A 19,972-nucleotide genomic window follows, 5' to 3' on the forward strand; every position below is an offset into this window, starting at 1 on the left:
CGACTAACCGGTGCGCGGCGGTGAAGGAAGCATTGTTTACGGCGCCTGGTCCGCTTTGATTGCATGAATAAAGGGAAACGGATTTCCCGAGCACGACGAACCACGCCAACCATAGGGAGGGAATGCTAAAAAGCTGCCACCACACTCGTGCGCACAGCCGCGTTTGTGTCCAAGTGTGCTCCGCTGCCCTACTATTGTTGCGATACGATGCGGGCGCGCACAGAAGGTGGCAACTTTTGTTATATATATATATATATATATATATATAAATTTTTTTTTTGCTTTCCACGGTCGAGCATCGGCCCATAGGAGGATCCGTTTGCCCCAGCGCGCAATCAAAGCGGGGATCGCGGAAAATGAGCACAAAGTGACGAACAAAGCGAATGAGAGTGAAGAACCGCGCGCGCCCTCAAACACAATGTGTGCCGTGTGACGGTGAAGGCCGTTTGCCTGTGCGTTGGCCGTATTAAATAATAACCTCCCGCGTTGAATGATGATTATGATGTGTGGTACAGCTACTACTCGTGCGTTTCTTTCTCGTTGGGTGGAAGGGTGATGGGGGGGGGGGGGGGGGAGGTAGAATGTGTTTAAGTCGATAGTAAAGATGCAATTGCCTCGGTCGGAGGATGGGATTTACAAGCCTGCCCGTCGTAGATTGAAGGGTAATTGGCATTATGTCTGTTTTGATGGAGAAGTGCATTCGCTGCGGGTGCACACTTCTCACATTTCTGCCTGTCGACACGCATTTCCGCATGAGTGGTTATCGCCGGGGAGGAATGGATAGTTGACGTAAAGTAAGGTGACACTTATCTGATGTCAAGGGTGGAGCATACTGATGCTTATTTCTTAATCTATGCTTCACAATTACTGGAATAGGTGAGATTTTCCAGTTCGAGTCACACTCTGCTATGCAGATTGAATTTATATACAAAATCTGCCTTATGTATGTGAAAAGTTAGAAGGATTTTGTATATGAATGTTTTATTCAGGATACAGCAAATTCATTATTTTTTGTTTGCTATTCTTGCTGTTTAAAATGTTCTTATTTATCTTATTACTATATAATAATAAAGTGCTGTACTTCTTAGTCTTAAGCGAATAATTCGGTGTACGTCTATTTATCTATTGGCGGGTGAAATTGACTTCTAAACATACTTCTTTTACTATTTTATAAAAGGGAAATATTTTTTCCATGCTTTTAAAGTTTTTACTGAAAAAAAAATGATAAAAAATTATAATCAGTTTCCGTTGTGCATATTTTCTATAATATTCTCTCAATCTGCTCCTGAGTATTGGCCCTTTCATGTGCCGTAAAATGAACTTCTTTGATGGGAATTTAGTGTTTGAAATTAATGAATGCCAAATTATATTCCATTTTATTGTGCTTTTGTGTATCTATTTCTGTTAAGCTTATTCAATTGCTATAGTTTTCTTCTATGAATAGCGTGGTACAGTATCTAATATATGAGTATGATTATTATTATTATTATTATTATTATTATTATTATTATTATTATTATTATTATTATTATAATAATAATAATAATAATAATAATAATTATTATTATTATTATTATTATTATTATTATTATTATTATTATTATTATTATTATTATTATTATTATTATTATTATTGTTATTGTTATTGTTATTGTTATTATTATTTTTATTATTATTGTCATTATTATTATTATTATATCTATTTTAATAATAATAATAATAATAATAATATTAATAAAATTTATAATATTAATAATAATAATGATAATAATAATAATAATAATAATTATTATTATTATTATTATTATTATTATTATTATTATTATTATTATATTTTTCATAATACATTTCGTTTCAATATACAGGCAACCCTCGAGATACCATGATTTTGGTTTTTATTTAGACAGTTTAAAGTTGTCATTTGGAAGGAGTTTTTATTTTTTTTTCTTTTTTTTTTTCTTACTGATAACCGTTACACACACAACTATGAAGATTCTCTAACTACTCAAACTTGAATATAGATATCGAATAAGCGACTTTTGGAATCAAACTAATACATTACTACATTGTTTTAGTTAAAATACAACATATAATAGATTTCGGATCTTCAACTTGGATGATAAACTTTGTATTGAAAGATATTTCACTTGCGACTTTTTCGATTTGCACCTTGCTTTGTGACATTTTTTACAAATACAGTCGTATCACAGTGTTTATCTTTAATTTCTTAAATATTTCTGAATGGCTTCAATTTTTAAAATGAATGGCCTCAATGCGTAGTGCTTTGCTCTTTAGTTCATAGTTTAAATGTAACCCATAAACAATCATCAAAAGTGGAAAGATGATAATGCTTTGGGATAGAAAAATGATTTTTCACATTTTCAATTGTGAACGAAAACATATTTGTTTGCATACATAAGAATGTGTGTTGAAATGAATATTGTAAGGGAGCTTATCGATACAGCCAAAGTGAAACTATTCAAACATTTTTGTAAACAAAGAATCAAACTGTTTGCTGCGAGTTATTCCTCTACTTTTGCAAAGAACCGAATTATAAAGAACAATAACAAACAACAGGTGCACGATAGGAAGGTCGCTTTTACTGTCAATAAAAGGTAATGTTATCCTATTAAATACAATCTAACATTAGTTCGGTGCTCTGTTCTGTAAAAACATCGATTTAATCTTGGTAAACATTTCTTCTGCCGATGGCCCCCTCAAACGGCACACATGTGCACGAAGCTACGCGAAATGCAGTAGGAAAGCGATGCTTTAATAACACTTTCGTGAAAGAACAACCACAGTAATTAAATAAATGCACTTTTCATTGCAAAACCCTTCTTTCACCCCGAAGGTTTCGGTTGCACCAGCTCGAGCCCAGTCGCATCTGTTGTTACTCGGTGCTCGCGTTGTTCGCTCAACCAGCCAGCTCGTTTTTGCAGCGCAAGTGAACGTAGGTCGATGATTGCGACAACTTAAATGCCCCACGGTCTTCCTTTGGCCAAAGGAAAGGAAAGCGCTCGCAGGAAAGGACGCGCGACCATTACCGGCCACTTACCCAGGGTGATACTTGTGAGAAAAACAAAACCCCCTTCAAACTGCAACCAATCAGGAAATGGCATTTAAGAGAGTAACTATCCCCAACGCCCATCCAACCGCTCGTAGCAGGCGCGTAGCTCAATTACAGGGTTTGCTCGCAGAGGAGGAAACAGCAGCCGGGTGTTTGGTAGGGAATTATTTCGGAAATGTAGCAAATGGTAAAAGAAAAACCGCTCGTACAACTACTCTATCTAATTTGGGCGTTTGCTTCACACAACCCCGCGCACACACACTGCAATTACGGCACAGCACAAACAACATTATCATAAGCATTGAACAACGCATTGTCGTCGATGCACAATTAGCTGTCGATTAAAAGCCATCCGCTGCAGAGAGGGCACAGATGCTACTCAAGCACTTGCAGCGATTGGGAAATGTGTCGCGTTCCGTTGGCATTGGCCAACGCAAGGAAAGGGCCATGGGGTGATGGTGGTGCGCACACTAGGATGGCATTGTCAGCCCGCAGCTCTATAGGGCATGATAAATGGAGTGCGGAGTCTCTTTACTTCACTCGATTATTTATTCAGTACCGCCGCCGCCGTAGAAATGCAAAACTCTGACACACGAGAAGGGCGGGAAAAAACCCACCACACGGCCTGCGATGGCTTCCCTCTTTTGTGCGTGCCACGGAGACGGTGTAGGGAAGAAAAAATGTTGCTTGACAACAATCATCTATATTTTGTCACAGGAAACACACATACACATGTGGTGCCCGAGAAGAGCGAATGGTATGAAACGACCGGGTAAAGCATTAATACTACCATCGTTGGAATTACATTAGGCAAACTTGTTTGATATACAATGTCGCCTGCCAGCAGCAGCAGCAGCATCGACGTGGTGAAGTCATTAGCGGCGACAGGCGCGGACCCAGCTGATTTCGGGAAGTATTAATATTCGTTATTAGGCAAACGCAATCGCGCGCGGATGTGGCTGACATAAAACTGTCCTCAAGGAAACCCCACACAGGCATACTGACGACACACACTCACACACGCGCACACAATGCTGTGAGCGTTTGGGGGTAAAATTATAGCGCAAAAGAAAGCTGGAGTTTAAAATATGCGTGTGATGTGCGCGCTGGGAAAACTAAAACATGTTCCCATCACGGACGCCACGACCACCGCGGGATGACAGTAACGCCGGTGCTAGTGGGCGTAAATGTGTCAAGGGGGAATTGTAATTTATGGAAATGCATAACCACATACGAATGCCGTGTCATGTGCGTTTGGGTTTCGTTGACGGTTTGGCAAGAGCTTTGGCGGGAAAGTAACGATGATACAGCCAGGCACGTTCAGAAGAGACTAAAAAGTGCAAATTTTTCGTTCGTAAAAGAGCACATTAATTAATTTGAAGCCGGACTATAAAGGGAACGGTGTCACATGATGAGCGAAATGTTGCGAAAGACTGCTTGGGTAGTTGCAATTAGTTGGAGTAAATGTTGCAATATTATAATTGCATTGACATTGACAAAAATAAATAAAGGTATTCTTAGATGAACATAACTAAGAACATAAAATGTTTGGCGTAGCTCACAATTCAATTAAATTTTCTAAATTGTCAAACCATAAAAATTACACTTCTATCTATTTCTTGGCGCTTTATAACTCATTTCTCGACCAAAACTCACGCAAATGGCTAACATTTGCCAGCTCTATGCAATTAAGTTTCTCCTGTGTTCCCCTTAATCTGCATTAACGATCGATTCAACCTTTTTTCCCGACAGTTTCTTCCTGCCATGGATTACAACATCGTTGTGGTTGGTCGAGCCTGTGCCTCCAGAAGAACAAATTCACTCATCAATTCTACGCTCAGTCGATGCAATGCGGCAAAACGCATTAAGCCATAATCCCATGCCCATGGCCAGGAATTCCATTTCCTAATCTCAACTAGATTAATTTTTATGACCAAACTCATCCACTCGCATTCCCCGCGTTTGCGGTGCAGCACCGCCGGACTTGTAAATATCGTGTGCGGCCGCCGATTGTTCCGAACGTACAATAGCATTAATCAAGCCATTTCATGAAATCGTTTTTCGGCAGGTCCCTCTCTCTAGCAACTGCTTACCGGTTGGACCATGTGTTGGTGGCGGTGGTTGGCCGTTTTGAAATGCTGAAAATCAATCACATCCCATCGATTTTCGGCTACGGCCAGGGAACGCTCCAAAAAGGGCCACAACGTGTTTAGCTGGGATCGAAACGGAAGAAGGGCGGAAAAAGAAAGAGCGGAGCGTCTATCAATGAAAGCGAAATGGAGAGAAGAAGACAGGAATGGTTTTGCTGGCCGACAACCGGCATGCATGGGTTTTTTCCTGTTTGTGTTCCCCTTGTAAAGCCGGGCGGTAGAGTTTTAGCCAGCCATTCCCTTGTTTTATTATGATTGATGCCCCGAAGGCTCAGCGAATTGGAAGCAATCAGTCTCCGGATGAATGAAGCCATGAACTCCCGAGACCCGAATGTGCACGCCCGTACTCTGAGGTACACGCGAAATCGAGGAATACACAGAACTCCTCTCCCTCGATAGTCCCGGAGAGCGCCAACGTGACCAGTGATTCCAATCCGAAATATGACAGAAGATAAAATAAGGCAACAGTGAAACCAGGGAACTAGCAACACGGAATCTCTGTGGCGACTGGCTCTGTACACGACCGGTGGGGCTTATGCTGGAGATGGAAAATAAACAGATAAACGGAGCTGATGGAAGGATCTGGAGTTGGGAGGATAAAATACATCCGTGGTGTAGGATAAAAACTGCAGGCGTTTGCTGGCCACATAACCGGACTGGGCCCGGAGACCGAGAAGCTGTGGAGCTGGTCGAGCGGAAAGAGTATTGAATTTGGGCCCGAAATGCTAACCGCAGCAGTGTGGCCGGCAAGGTTAATTAGCATAAATTTATTAATCATATATTTTATACCCGGTGCAAACCTTTGCTTGCATACAGTAGAGAAAAAGGGAAAGAGGGAACCATGGAATGCCTCGCCAGTTTGATTGTGGTAATAATTTATACAATTTCATGTTTCAACTGCCGCATGTGTCTCTCGCAGCACACACGTACACAGCGACAACGACGTGCCTTAACGCAGAGCACTATTATTATTATCATTATTAATATTATTATTATCTGATTTTCATTCATCAGTCACAGAAGGAAAATCAACCGAATCAATTCCTTCGGATCCCCTATATACGCGAAGGGATGGAAAAGCGAACGGAAAGGTGGCAACTGACATTCGAAAAAGGGGGGGGGGGGAATGGACGGCAACAACGGTACATGTATAATTCATCTTGCCGTAAACATAAAATTACGAATAATGATCGATTGTTGGAAATAACAATAAACTATACATTTATTCACAAATTTCATCCGTCCGTTGCGTTCGTTGATTGCAAGGTGAACCTTCGCGCGTACAAGCCCGTCGTGCGTGAGGCCGAGTCGATAAAATCATCCCCATTCGGGGCGCGGGATAACGAGACGGGTGAGACAAAAAGCGTCGTTAATTTTCCATTTCATTACGCTCTACGGAAACAACATGCAAGTTCCTTTTTTCGTCCCGATTGCTCTGTACTGGAAGCAGTGTGATAACAACACAGGAAACTTGCTTACTCTTCGCGATCTGACCGTACTGCGGATGCTAGAACCGACCAACTGACCCTCGCTTGTCTGCTGGTTAAAATCATTTGAAACTAAGCACCATACTGTGTTCTGTGTAGCTGTAGGGCCGACAGGCGATTCGGAACGAGAAATAAAGAAACATTCATTGTACACACAGCGACAACTTGTTTATCCAAGTGGCCACGTTCCCAGCCATGAACGCATACTGCGCTGTGAGCGCTAGCGAAATGAATTCTAAAACTGCAGACCCCTTCTGCCAAGTATCTCGCTTAGGACGGACATGTCCGCAGATAACAACGCCAAAGTCAATTATTATCATACCATCGAGGGAGTCGAAGATGGTTACTCATCATGACCGAAGCCTACGCCATTCCGGCGAGACCATCAGTGCGTGAGAAGAGCCCATAATATGCTCTTTATGTGCGAGGAGCTTCACTTCCTGGGCGTAGAATGCACCCCTAGTAGTGGGCGTACGCTAGCATCACTCGTCAAACAAAACGGTCCTACAATGCCAAACGAAGGGAAAAGATAGCTGCCACTATCATACACATGTTGTGAAGTTTAAGGCAATTCCAGACAGTGAAGATAGAGAGAAAACAGCCTTCACCTACTCGCACACACAAACTGGCAACAAAAGGATATCCATCTCGATCGATGGAGGTCCTTTAGAGCAGGCAGAAACCACCTCGCCCGAGATTTTTGGGGTGTTTGTTGTGTATATGTTGTGCTGGAATTGAGCAGAATGAAGATAAATTAAGATGAAATATGTCACCAGCAGATAGCGCAAAGTAGCATGAATCGGGATAAACTCGGCTGTCACCGCTAGAGACCTAAATGCGGGACCGAAACGCTTTTCAGCTTTACCCACGAGTATGCCTGCGTGTGCATGCGTTAAGAAGCAACTGGAAAGAACATTTTTCAGTAGAGTTAAATCCTTTATTCTATTTTCAAATGGAACACCGGTACGTTTATAGTGGATGCATTGTTTATAGCACTCCGTTGTGCGGTGTTTGAGAAGAGGTTGATTGTTCGCAATGGGAACAGTACAGAAGGGCACCCGTCGCGGAGAAGAGTCACTCTCAAAAAACGACAAAACAATCGAGCCTTCTAGTCGAGACGACAAATGCCAAACCATAGCGTTTTAAACCGACCTCCGTCGTGCCGGGCGGCAGTACGTCCTGTAGGTTCTGTAAATTCACGTCACAGCGGGTTGACTTGGGTCGTAAATGACGGCAACGCTCCAAGATTACGGGCTTCACGTTCCTCACGTTCCACCTACCGAGCGGGGACGGCACACAACAAGTCTTGGTGTGTGGCTCTTGGTTCGTCGAGAATTACCTCCAGCAGAGTCGCTGTAAACAGTACGAATAGCGAAAGGAAAATCATAGCCAGGGTAGCTCTTATCCCGAACGTAACCGTGCTTTGCTTGCTCAGTGGCTGTCTCGTTAGGTTAGTTCCAAGCGAACGCAGGCAAAGGCTAAGGCACCGAAAACGGCCGTGAATAGGGATGCAGTTTATGGTGCTTTAAAATTGTACTTTTAATTGAAAAATGTGACGTAAATTATGATCCATGCAGTGTGTGCACCTCGGCGTGTGCAGGGCTAGCATATGTGTTTGTGTTGGGGTTGGAAACGAATGAGCTCCGCTTGGTTAGGAAGGTTCTAACCCAAGAAAAGTCGACCGCAAACGTGGGATGAAACGACAATCATAATAATGATCTCTCCCACGTACGTGTATGTCACCTATCGGGAGGAAATCGTAGGTGTTAGAGAAGGGATTAGAACAATCTCATAAGCTTGAATCTTATTAAAGATTTTAGTGATCTTGGCTGTGAGAAGGGTGGATTATAAATGTTCTCATTCTTCGTTCAAGTATTGCACACAATGAGGTTGGTATTGGTTGTCATAATGGAAGAAGCATCGGAGTTTATGTTGTTCACTTAAACAAATGTTAATAGGTTCATTAACCTCAGGTTCTCAAAATTGATTGCATGAAGCCAATCTGTAACAAAGTAGTAATGTAATGTATAAGTTCAGGAAATTCGATAACAGCCCCAATTTGTTAATGCATATTATTGTATTAAATCTGAATGCATGTGCTATGTATAAAATATACATAATTGAACTAGCCTACATTAGGATTCCGTAAAATTCTAAACCCTATGATACGCTGCTCCAGTACACAATTTCATTAAAATTCAATCATTATGCATGTAAAATGCCTAAATTACAATGCAAGAAAAGATTGGCCAATCTTTCCCTTCCCAAAAGCCATTTCCGAAAATAGCACCGATTTCTCCCTCTCTAGACAGCCGGACACCGGAATGAATAATGGGTTCGTCTTTGCAATAAAACATCGGCAAAATGCTCTGGGAACTTTGCCCAACTGCCATCGACAGCACGGAGCGGAGCAGCTCAAGCATAACGAAGGAAAATGGTTCATTTGGAAGTTGGAGGTCGTTTGCAAAATTTAGAACCTAATTGCTCAGTCTTGCACACACAAAAAGAAACTCTTCGTCTTCTTCGGCTGCACTCCGGACCGGTGTCCGGTCGGGTCCATTTATTGCACCCGGTAAACCGTTCCCGCTCCCAACCCCCAGGCTAAGGGTTGTGATCGGCACAAGGAAGACCGGAGGACAGGAGATGCATTATTATTTCGTTCGCCCATTCTCGTGGCAGAGACTTGTAACCAGCCGTCTCTGCATAACCACTTGGGTGAGACTGGGCCACGGGTACATGAAAAGAAATTTGAATGCCAAATGACCCAACCGGGAAACGCTGCACATTTATTTCAGGAATGTTTTCATAGATATTGAGTGAGACAGAGAGTTAGAGAGAATGGGCAAAAGCATCTGCAGGAGCATTGCAAATCGTTGTCTTCCTCCGGTGTGGAATCGTTTCAGAACAACCACGACCACGGAATGTTCTAGTGGACTCTGGAGTATTTCAATGTAACTGGACCGTCTCGAGAATACTCCAATACTCCACTATCTCGCCATAATAAACTGGGAAAATTATTGTGTACGTGCACCATTGAACCAACTGTGGTCGAGGGGATTGCAAAGATATCCAGAGGAATCTAGTGAGTTGTGAGTACTTTCAGTGCTGTTGTTGGATACTGTAAAACGTATGGTCGATTTATTTTATCCTTTAGTGACGAAGAATCGTTTCTATAACAGTAAAATTCTTCCCTCAAGTGTGTGGCAATGAGTACAGGTAAGAATGTTTTTAGTTAGAATAAACCATCGCTTTAGGAATCCGCACAGGTATTTTCGTTTTATGGAATGCAAGAGTAAAGGATAAATATTTCCATCCTTCTTAAAGTCGTCCACGAATCACACAAGCAGTCATATCCGCAAGGAATAACTTCCCGGTATAACTTTTCCCATCAAGCGATCCACTTTTGCTGACACATTCAAAGCTAGTTGCGGCACGGTACAAGTCCCAAAACACGGTAGCGTTCACCAAGGTGGCAGAGACTGAGAATTTCATTCCCGTACGAGTGAACAGATTCCAGCGGCACAACCACGCTAGAACGTTCCATGCACATGACGATAAAGGAAGAAAACATCAAGTTTATTAGGTAATCCAGAGGAGGCACCACACGACAGAGAGGTGAGGAAGCTGAGGAGGAAAGTATGAAAACTTCAAAATAAATACACGTATACTACACACACGCTAACCACGCTACCGGTTTCTCATCCTGGTTTTTCGCTTCAGAGATCCTGTGCTCTTCGGTCCTGAAAAATTTACCCGACGGGACGAGCATCCTATCGGGCGGTCCGTACAAACGGAGCCAGAGAACATTGTTTAAACAACCAAAAATTTTAATTTTAAATTTCAATATAAGATCATAAACATTCCTGCTACCTCGCACGGTTCAGTGCCGTTTCTGGTCGGTTTCGTCTGCCTTGTGCAACGTGTGTACGGGAGAAACCCGCTTCGAGCGAGCAGTGTGCATTCCGGCCAATGTGAATCTGTGTAGGGAGAGAGGGTCGTCCGTGTGCGTCGGGATGGTAGAGTTGGATTTTAGTTTTCGTTTTTAGGCTACTCAAAAATCCGGACTAAAGTGAAGTTACCGACCGCAAATAAAGAGAGCAGGCCTAACGACTCCAATGTCTGGGATAGGGAATGTATATGAGGAGTTTGTCCGTTCATGGAATAGCATAAGCTGGCTCGGTATAAGCTTATTAGTTTATTTTACGCCCGGATAATCGGAAACGTTTGCTTTGACACACAGAATTGTAGAAAGTTTTCTCTTGCTTCATAATCCAAAATTTCAATCTTCAACATGCATCACGCTACGACGTAGTCGGAAAAGGAAAACTCAGCATAAATACTCCTATTTGCTCGAGGAATGTAAGAAGAATTCTGCTCTTAGGGTATGCTTCCACATCGTCCCACCGCGGGTATATTATTGCAGCCGTCATCGTCAACATCAACCGCATTCCAACAGCTCATTTGGTTGATTATTTGCACAAATGGCGGTAGCCCTTTTCGATCAATCATTTAGCGGAAGGTTCGTGAAGCGTGGAAACCACAACCCACCTGCTCCCTATTCGCGTATGCTTGTCACACAGCTAGGCGAGAACGCTAGGATGTGCTTGGTAGCCAATTTGTGTGACTAGCATTTGGCACCAGACATGCTGAGGCAAGCACCGGCAAAGCATATGCCACAACGTGCGATTAAACAGACATAAAATGCCCTCATCAGCACAAGCAGCAGCACCAGCGTCATAATCAACATCATCAACGAATGATGATTGCGAGCGTTTCCCCCTATTGCGTCGACTACTGCGCAATGCGTTTGCAGATTATGGTGAAAAAAAAAGAAACACTGTGGAATGTAGAACTGCATTCAAAACATTCCCGTTCATTTGGTGTGTCGACATAGGAGGGCAGAGAGCAAAAGCGAAACGATGACTGCCGCTTTTCACGTGCGCTATAATGTGGTCATTTTGATAATCAGAAGTTGACCGCACCGAACGACGTAAAGTGTTTTTCGTTCTGTTGATTTTGCACGGCGAATCTCGTTTATTCCCTAGTGGCGTCAAAGCTACTTTTTTTAAGATGCATTATTTATTTGCCATCTAAAGAAGAGAGGCATTGAAGTTCGCGGTTCGTCGCATATACTCTATCGTTTTGAACAGAAACACCTGCCCCTGCCGCTCGGCAAAATATTGCATTTCGATCTTTACCACCGACTGAAATAATAATTCTAAACGAAGCAAAACGTATTATTCATTATTTACACAGTTGTTTTCTATCGTGAAACGTTTACCCGTATCCGGTGCTGCCTGCAGTGAAGTGCAGTCTCGGAGTGAAGTGCATTTCTATCCAAACCAACGAAAAAAAAGGAAAATAACAATAACACAACAGCAGTGCTTGCGTTTTTATTTTGTTGGTCTATCTAGCGACGAGAAATAACATAAGGACAGAACGCCGAAGGTATCTAAGAGTGGGAGGACACCCTTTTTGCTCCGTGTGCGCTTGGACCATCGCATGAATGCATTTGGCTGCGGTTTTTAGGAAACCACTTACAGCCGCCAATCGGGGAAAGGGGAAAAAATAAATAATCGCTCACCGTTGAAGCGTACAAACAAACAAACAAACAAACCAAACGGTTCAGTCTACTGTCCTGTGTAACTGCATCGACTGCAGCCGAGCCTCGGGGTAGTACGGTTCTTCCTCCCAAAATCCCTCCATTCTTCGTCGTGAAAATCGATCACCACCTGCATCTTTTCAGCATGTATTATTGCATTTCATGCTGGCAACCGGGAGAAAGTTATGATTTACGGGCGAACGGTTGACGGTCTTTTATTATTATTCACTCGATCGATAATCGACCGCCCAAGGAATGGCTGAAACATCGCGGTCGTATTTGTTGGAGGTTATGGTAATATTGCGGAATAGTTTTGCGGGCCAGTTTCCTTTCTACACGACACGCCCGAAATGCCGCAAATGGTCCAGAATTGCTAATCGGCTTATATTTTGGGAGGGTATAGCAACATTTTTGGCAACCCCGAAGACGTCGCTGTATGTGTATAAGCCTGTTTTGCATTCGAAATGTGTTGCCAGACCTGGGAAGGGGAAGGATATTCGACTACAAACTATTGATCAAGTTGCTCCCCGAGTGTAGATGGCAATGAGAAATTTACTCACTTTTGTTGTCGCTTGACAATGACGAAAAGGTTTGACGTAAACTTTGGCGAGCAGTTCATGTCATTTCCGTTTAGAGCGCAACTTTACACATTCAAACTACTTCAGAGGAGGGGAGGGGCTCCTGTTGTGTGTTTCACGTTGATTGATCGGAACCATTTTACCCTCGAAACCGTCGCTTGTCAATGGAATCGGCAGATTATTTTGCATCTTAAAGTGTGTCCCCGCTAGTAGGAGCAGTCGGCGACTTGCCATCCCATTCGCCGATCCCGTCAGCTTCATCGAAGGCGACTTGATTGATGCATTATAGTTCCCTTTAACTGCATCATAGGGCTGGCGTCCTATATCACACGCAAACAGGCACAAAATACATCAATAGACATGCGGCACTGCTTCAGCTGGTGCGGCCTGTGTCCGTATAGTGGCGGAGTTCGTTTTTTCTCAAGCCTTGCCAGAGCTTCATCATCGCTGCGGCTTTCGTGATAACTGAATTTAAATGTCCAATTACGCTCACTGACTTCGGCTTTTTTAACGACGCCAAGCAGGAACAGCAGAAGAAACAGAAAAAAAATCTCGTTCATGTTGTTCGACCTACGCTGTCGCGTCGGTGATGGGGTCCGGCAACGATGAAAAGACGGAAGGACGCAAACCTTGATTTAAATTGATTAACACACCCGGGCGCGCTGTTTCTTGCTCAGCGATGGCAGCGAACTTCCGCCCCTATCCGAGGAACGCCCCAAACAGCCGTTCGCGGGAATGATCGGCAAAAAGGAAGCAAGGAAAAAAAATCGAACGATCCCTTTGCTCTCTCGCGTGGGGTGCACAGCGAGGGACGGAAAACATGAGAACATTAATTTTGATTATCTTTTCTGCGTTGTGTCGGGGCTGTTTTTTTGTCGTCATTCGTTTCCCTTTCGCCTTCTTTTCAGTGATCTTGTTTTGCATCTGCGAGTTTCGCCCGTGCGCTGTAGACAGTTTCAGCGTTTCTTATGCTTGGTGAGTGTTTCTGCCAGTTCTTGACGCCCCGCGTAACATCCTCACCCAACCGGGAAGTTTTAGTTGTTGGAGCTCAGTTCTTTCCACCACCCAGCATACGCTCTCGGTGGCTGTGGGGTTGCTCCAATTTCTTCACCAACAGCTTTGCACCAAACCACGTCCCATACACCACACTTTCCTTCACAGCAAGATCGTCGTGTCGCGACAGTTAGTTTCGCCTGCAGTTCGCCTTGGGTGAGACAAATACCATCTCCCACCCGCCGGTTGCTCTCACGCTCAACGGGAGTTGGCTACCGTTTGTCTCAATTGTTACCGACGGGTTGTCAGCGTCACACACCTTACCGCGTCGTTCCGTTTCCCCTGGGTTCGTGTTTCTGCTGTGACGGCAGGCCCACAAGAAGGACCCACGGACGGCCTCATAACAGTCGCACAATCTCAATTTGGGTTATGATTTTATTTATCCCTCCCGGGTATGATTTATTGCCTGCATTTTGTTTAGACAGCAGCAGCGTTGTGTGACGAGTATGTGTGTGTGTATGTATAGTAATCATTGGAGTAGATAGCAATGGCAACATAACAGTTTACGACCTATGGGATTATATGTGACGGGAGTTTCCCATTTTAGCCATCCCAAGATTGATACCATAATACGATTTATGTGTAATTGTGAGTGCTATTAATGTGTTTTGTTGAACATTTTGCGTTGAAATAACCAGTGCATGCGAGCATGTAGTATGTATGCATGTTTTTTTTTGTGCAAGGAGAGAAAAATCTTCGTAAGATATGTTTGTATGTATGTATTCATGTATGTATGTATTTATTACTTGTGAAAGTTTTTAAAATCGTCCTTTTCACAAAGGTAAAAATTGAAAACTACGAACAAGCAGTACTAATACAGAATGATAATATAATGGTCTCTTGGTCAATAGACAAAAAAGACGACGATATTTGCCAAACAAATCAATAATGCAATCGTCAAAGAAACCAAAAATCTGTTACAACGAAAACAAAAACTACGGCGAAAACAAACCTTTACGGCAAATAAATTGAAACTCCTTCTTTACTTACGTTGAAATGGTAGAAAAGAACTGCCTTAAATGGTGTTGCATTTCTGAAAATATTCAGATTTGATTTTCGAGAGACAAACATGATTGATTTCAAATCCTGGCCAAGAGGCTATTGCAGCTTAATGGCTCTATAGAAATAAACAAACATCAATAAAATCCCGGCATGTAATAAAACCATACATAATGCGACGAATGATATTCACAACTAGCGTATGCAGCTACAAATTTGGCCCATAGTTTCAAAAGTCATCATCATTTACCTTCACTGTTAGCCTTGTTTTGTTTTCATGCTGTTATTCTTCTTTGTTTTCTTATTGGATCCAAAGGAGTGTTTCTACTATTGCGCCCCTTACATACAACGTTGGTTTATTGAAGGATCCAAGTGATTGAATTCAATGTACCTTTAATGACAAAGACTTCATAACGGCTGAGTAGAGTTTTACATTTGAATCTTTTTGATATGATTTATCTTAAACTCGCCTGACGACACGAATTCATAAAAAAAAATAGACTTGCAAAAAAACTGCACAGAAAAACACAAACTTCCATGAAAATGCTTGTCAGATGGTGCAAACTTTTATTGAAACCAAACAAAAATCTGCCTGCCAAGCGGATTTTCTCTCGATTGCATTCATTCCGCGTTCCCGTTTGTTCTCCCGGGAGAAAGTACGGAGTTTATGTTCCCGGAAGACTCGTCCTGTCCGTCCAGTCCGTCCTGTTAAGGGATAGTCCTTGCTGGAAGGGATGTTGTTTACAGTCCGCGTTTAGTGAAGGCCTGAGTGATGGGGCCAACGTTCTTCAAGGCTGTGGCTGCATCACGGAAGCTAAGCGTGGCAGTCTGTCCTGGACGGCCGCGGATTTGCGAAACTACCAGATTTCGGCCACTCTGCTGGACCTTTGCAGCACTTGCAAGCAGCACCATGGCCAGTACGGAAAGCAGGACGAAGATTGCTCTCATTTTGGAATGCGAAAAGTTCACGACGTAAGAAGTTCGACTCGGAAGTGTTCCTTGGCACAAGAATGCACAGTGCGGTACTTGATCCATCTGACCGGCTGAGGGCGTAATTTATACCCGTCTTCCAGCGCATAAACCGTTTCAGAACGGATGTTCCAGCACAAATATTTGCAAGCACCACCCACCTGAAGGACATTGACGTAAAATCGACCAACAATAGGTTGCTTTGTGCGGAAACTGCAGCGCCTATCGATCGTGACGTGCGACAGGCTGGTTTGGAAGAGTGTACAAGAAGCGCCACAGAAGGAGTTATTCTAGATTTAACAACAAATGATTGTTTGTTGAGACGCAAAGAACCATTCGGTTTTAGACATGTGTATTATATTTAGTGGTTGGTTAAGAAATAGAGCGAGTGTTTTAATGTGAATTGAATTGTGTATGTTTCGTCTGATCATTATGATCATAATTATATTTCAAATCGTCGCTATAGTGATGTAAATAGTGTTACAAAAAAATGTCTTCAATGACTCATATCAGTGTCATTAGTATTAAAATGCTACCCATATGACCTTGCTGTACTCTTCCGTGGTGCAGACTTGGAATTAGTAGCTAAACCAAATGATTAATTACATTATTTTATAGATTACGTTTAGGTCTGGTTCATACGCTTTTAATTATTATTCTATTTTAATTCCGATTAAATCGTTTTATCATTTTCAATATAATAAAAGATAGCAATACGGCCGAAGACGTGCTTTCTTAATAATAAATAATATCATAAAAGACGTTTGATGACAAAATCCAATAAGATAACTGGCATTATATAATCATTCTTTCGCGAGTCAAATATAAAATTTCGCATAAAAAAACTAATTTGAGTATAATAATGTAAAATCTGCCATAATTAGAACAACATCAACAGTTGTTTAATGTTCTAGTTAATCAAACAAATAACCAAAACAATTCTCAGTAAACTAAATTAATCAGTAAAAAATCATTGAGCATAATTCGTAATACCTAACGTGATGTGTAAAATGTAGAAAAACAAATCATCAACAAACAACACGTGCGAAAAAAGTGTTTCTGAGTAACAACCAAACCCGACCGCCTACGAACTTTGCCCAAATGTGCAATCTATCAACGTCTGCCAGTCACTGTGTGCAATACTATACGCACGGCACAGGAATGGTTCCAACCTTCCTCGAAGGACCCGAGGTCCGAGAACCGTCCAAATCCTCCTACATTTCTGGTAGATGGGGTCCACGTCGTACAACGTTTGTGTACTGGAAAATCCGTGCCGACTTCGGTAGAAGTTGACCAATAATAAATAAAAGGTGGCGACGGCATACATGATTGCACCCGCACCGCTGGCTGTCACACCAATCATCGTTGGAATGCTACCAGTAAAGTTTTGAGTGTGTGTAAAACTATGTGCTCGCCATCGTTCGCCGTTTTTTGTCATAATGTCACGGTGTCGTGTCCCGAGCTGGTCGCGCGTTGATTGATATTTTAATTAAATTAGTCTGCCTTGCGATCGAACGAGTCTGTCCGTTGTGAACTACTTCTAACTCGGAGGTCATCGCAAACCACCCGGCGTCTAGTGAGTATCGATGTCGGTGAATACTACTACGGTATGTGAGCTTCCCGACGAAGGAAGATAATCAATAATTTTATCACATCTCGTTGCTATCGTGCCACACTGTTCAAATATGGGGTGGAATCGCAAACACGTGTGCACAAGGACGAGTTGTGTGGCAGGGATGTGGAAATAAATCGATTTTTAAGTAAACAAAAGCTTCCCCATAGCATAAGAGTAGACTTTGAAGATGCTTCTTGCGCATCCGGTTGATTATCAGGATGCTCTGCTCGGTCGATGGCTTCTTTCACGCTTGCAATCGCACGGGGACCGTTTTCCTAACGTCCTATTGTAGTCCGTTGTTCGTCCTTGGTTTCTTGCATGGTAAGGTTATGAGATTTATAGCAAAGTGTTGTGTGTTTGCTATTTGTATAGCGATGATTCAAAAGGTAAACCCTGTGAGCTAAAATTCCCGTGTATGTTGCTACTTAAAGAAAGGGGACACAGTGGTTGAAAAAACGACGTATTTCTTCTGTCATATTTTATCTTCATAGCTCTTTACTTTACCGTCGAAAGTATAAATCTTTTTAAAGAAAAAGCAAAAGCATTAAGTCTTGATTTCGGCTTTGTGGTTTTATTTTCCAGGGAGAACCTTGTGTTTTGTGTTGTTGAAAATGAAAGGGATGTGTGTAACAGAATACAGGGTAGCTACCGGTGCCCTTCGTAGACCACCAAACCAGTATTTGGATATGTTTCTTTTGGTGCGCTCTGGGTGCAATTTAATACAACACAGCAAAGAGATTCTTCGTTTTAGAGCAGCATAGAACCGCTTTGTTTCATCATGACCACTGATACACATTACAAAACAATGATGACATATAAAAAAAATCCACAATTACTTCTACAGTTACTAAATAAAGCCGGGCCTGGTAGTGCTGGCAGGGTCTAACGTGCTCGTTGCATTAATTTGTCCGCTTTCCATATGTTTTTCCTGTTAACCGGATCAACTAATCTGATCTTGGCAGATAACATGACGGCCGTCCCTTTGAGGCTTCATGTTACACGATACTCGACCTCGCTCAGCTAGAATAGGGGGGGGGGGGGGGGGGAGGAGAAGGAGGAGTGGAAGGACACTAACCTTTCCCAGTGGCCGCCTCTAAACCGAGAGCCATCTTATCTAATGACACGGCTGGATGGGTTGGATCCATTCATATTTTATACACCCTTCATTCCCGGGATCGGTCCTTAAACTAGTAATGTAATGTCTGATTCGAATCTTTTCCATTTTCCATCTATCCGTTTTTGAAGTGTGTGTCCTTTCGAAAATGGGCGATGATGGCGAGACGAGAGCAAGAGCTTAAATGAAACCTGCAAAGTATAGTGAAGTCCCACAGGACGCAGACACAGTGTTCGGGTCGGACTAGAGAGAGAGAGACACACACATGCTTGCTTACATTTCAATACAGATTCTATCGGGTTGACAGCGTCCACAGCATTCCCTTTTTTACGTTATAACTTCCAGCTAGCTTTATCGTTGTCGAATTCGTGTCGATGAAGCAAAAATACACATATACAGACACTCACACGCTCTGCGACAGACGTACAGATGAATACCTCTTTTTTACGATTCCAATATGCGATGGCAATATGGTGCGCGCGGATACGATTTTTTTTTTCTTTCAATAACAACTCCGTCTTGGATTAAAGGACGTAGCACGCTCTCCAGCACGAAATGAATGGGATCGTTAGTTTCCAGCGACGTATGTGGCGCGCAGCAAGGGATGAATTCGGCTCCATTATGAAACCCGGCACGGCACAGAAAATGGATGCGATTTAAACATGCTGTGCTGGGTAGAATGGACCATCATTAAGAAAAGTGTGTTTAATAGGTTTTGCACCGCTGCTTGATTTCATGCAATACACGTTTCAGTATGCTTTTCTTACAAATTGTACAGTATTACAGTATGTGTGTGCATATGCATGAATATTTCATTGATTGGGAAACCAGCTGGAAGCTCATGCATTTTGTGCTCAAATTAAATTTGAATAACTTATACCAAAACTTCGATGTACATGATGGTTTTTTTTAATGTTTTTAAAAATAAACTCACGTTCATGGAGTGTTAAAATAATGTATGAAACAACTGCTTTCCTGGAATTTAATTGCGATACTGAATTTAATGGACTACTGTATTCGCTTTGTAAGGTTAAAGAAGATTAAAGAAAAACAGTTCCCTCTCTGCAGGTCGATTGCAATGCAGAAAAGCAGCCAAAACATCCCACCGGTCAATGATAAATTAACTGCAAACCCAATTTTGTTCGCTTCTCGCCCAGACTACCACTTCACTCTAACCTCAGAATGGTTTCCTAATTCTCTTCCGATCGCACGCGCGTTAGGAAATGGAAAGAGGAACTCTTTAAGGCAAACACACCACCATACCATACCACCAATGATATCGAATAATCCCATCTCTTGTGCTCTGCTGCCGCCCAGCGACCGTGGCAGTGGGAA

At 42.5% G+C, this 19,972-nt stretch overlaps 1 protein-coding gene across 3 annotated transcripts in view; it reads left to right on the forward strand.

Moving 5' to 3' along the window:
- The window catches only part of LOC120949703 (mpv17-like protein), a 143,430-nt gene that overhangs the window by 98,881 nt on the left and 24,577 nt on the right, over window positions 1-19,972 (forward strand). The window lies entirely within an intron of this gene.

The sequence above is a fragment of the Anopheles coluzzii genome, chromosome 2 (genome assembly GCF_943734685.1).
Source record: "Anopheles coluzzii chromosome 2, AcolN3, whole genome shotgun sequence".
NCBI classification, from domain to species: Eukaryota; Metazoa; Arthropoda; class Insecta; order Diptera; family Culicidae; genus Anopheles; species Anopheles coluzzii.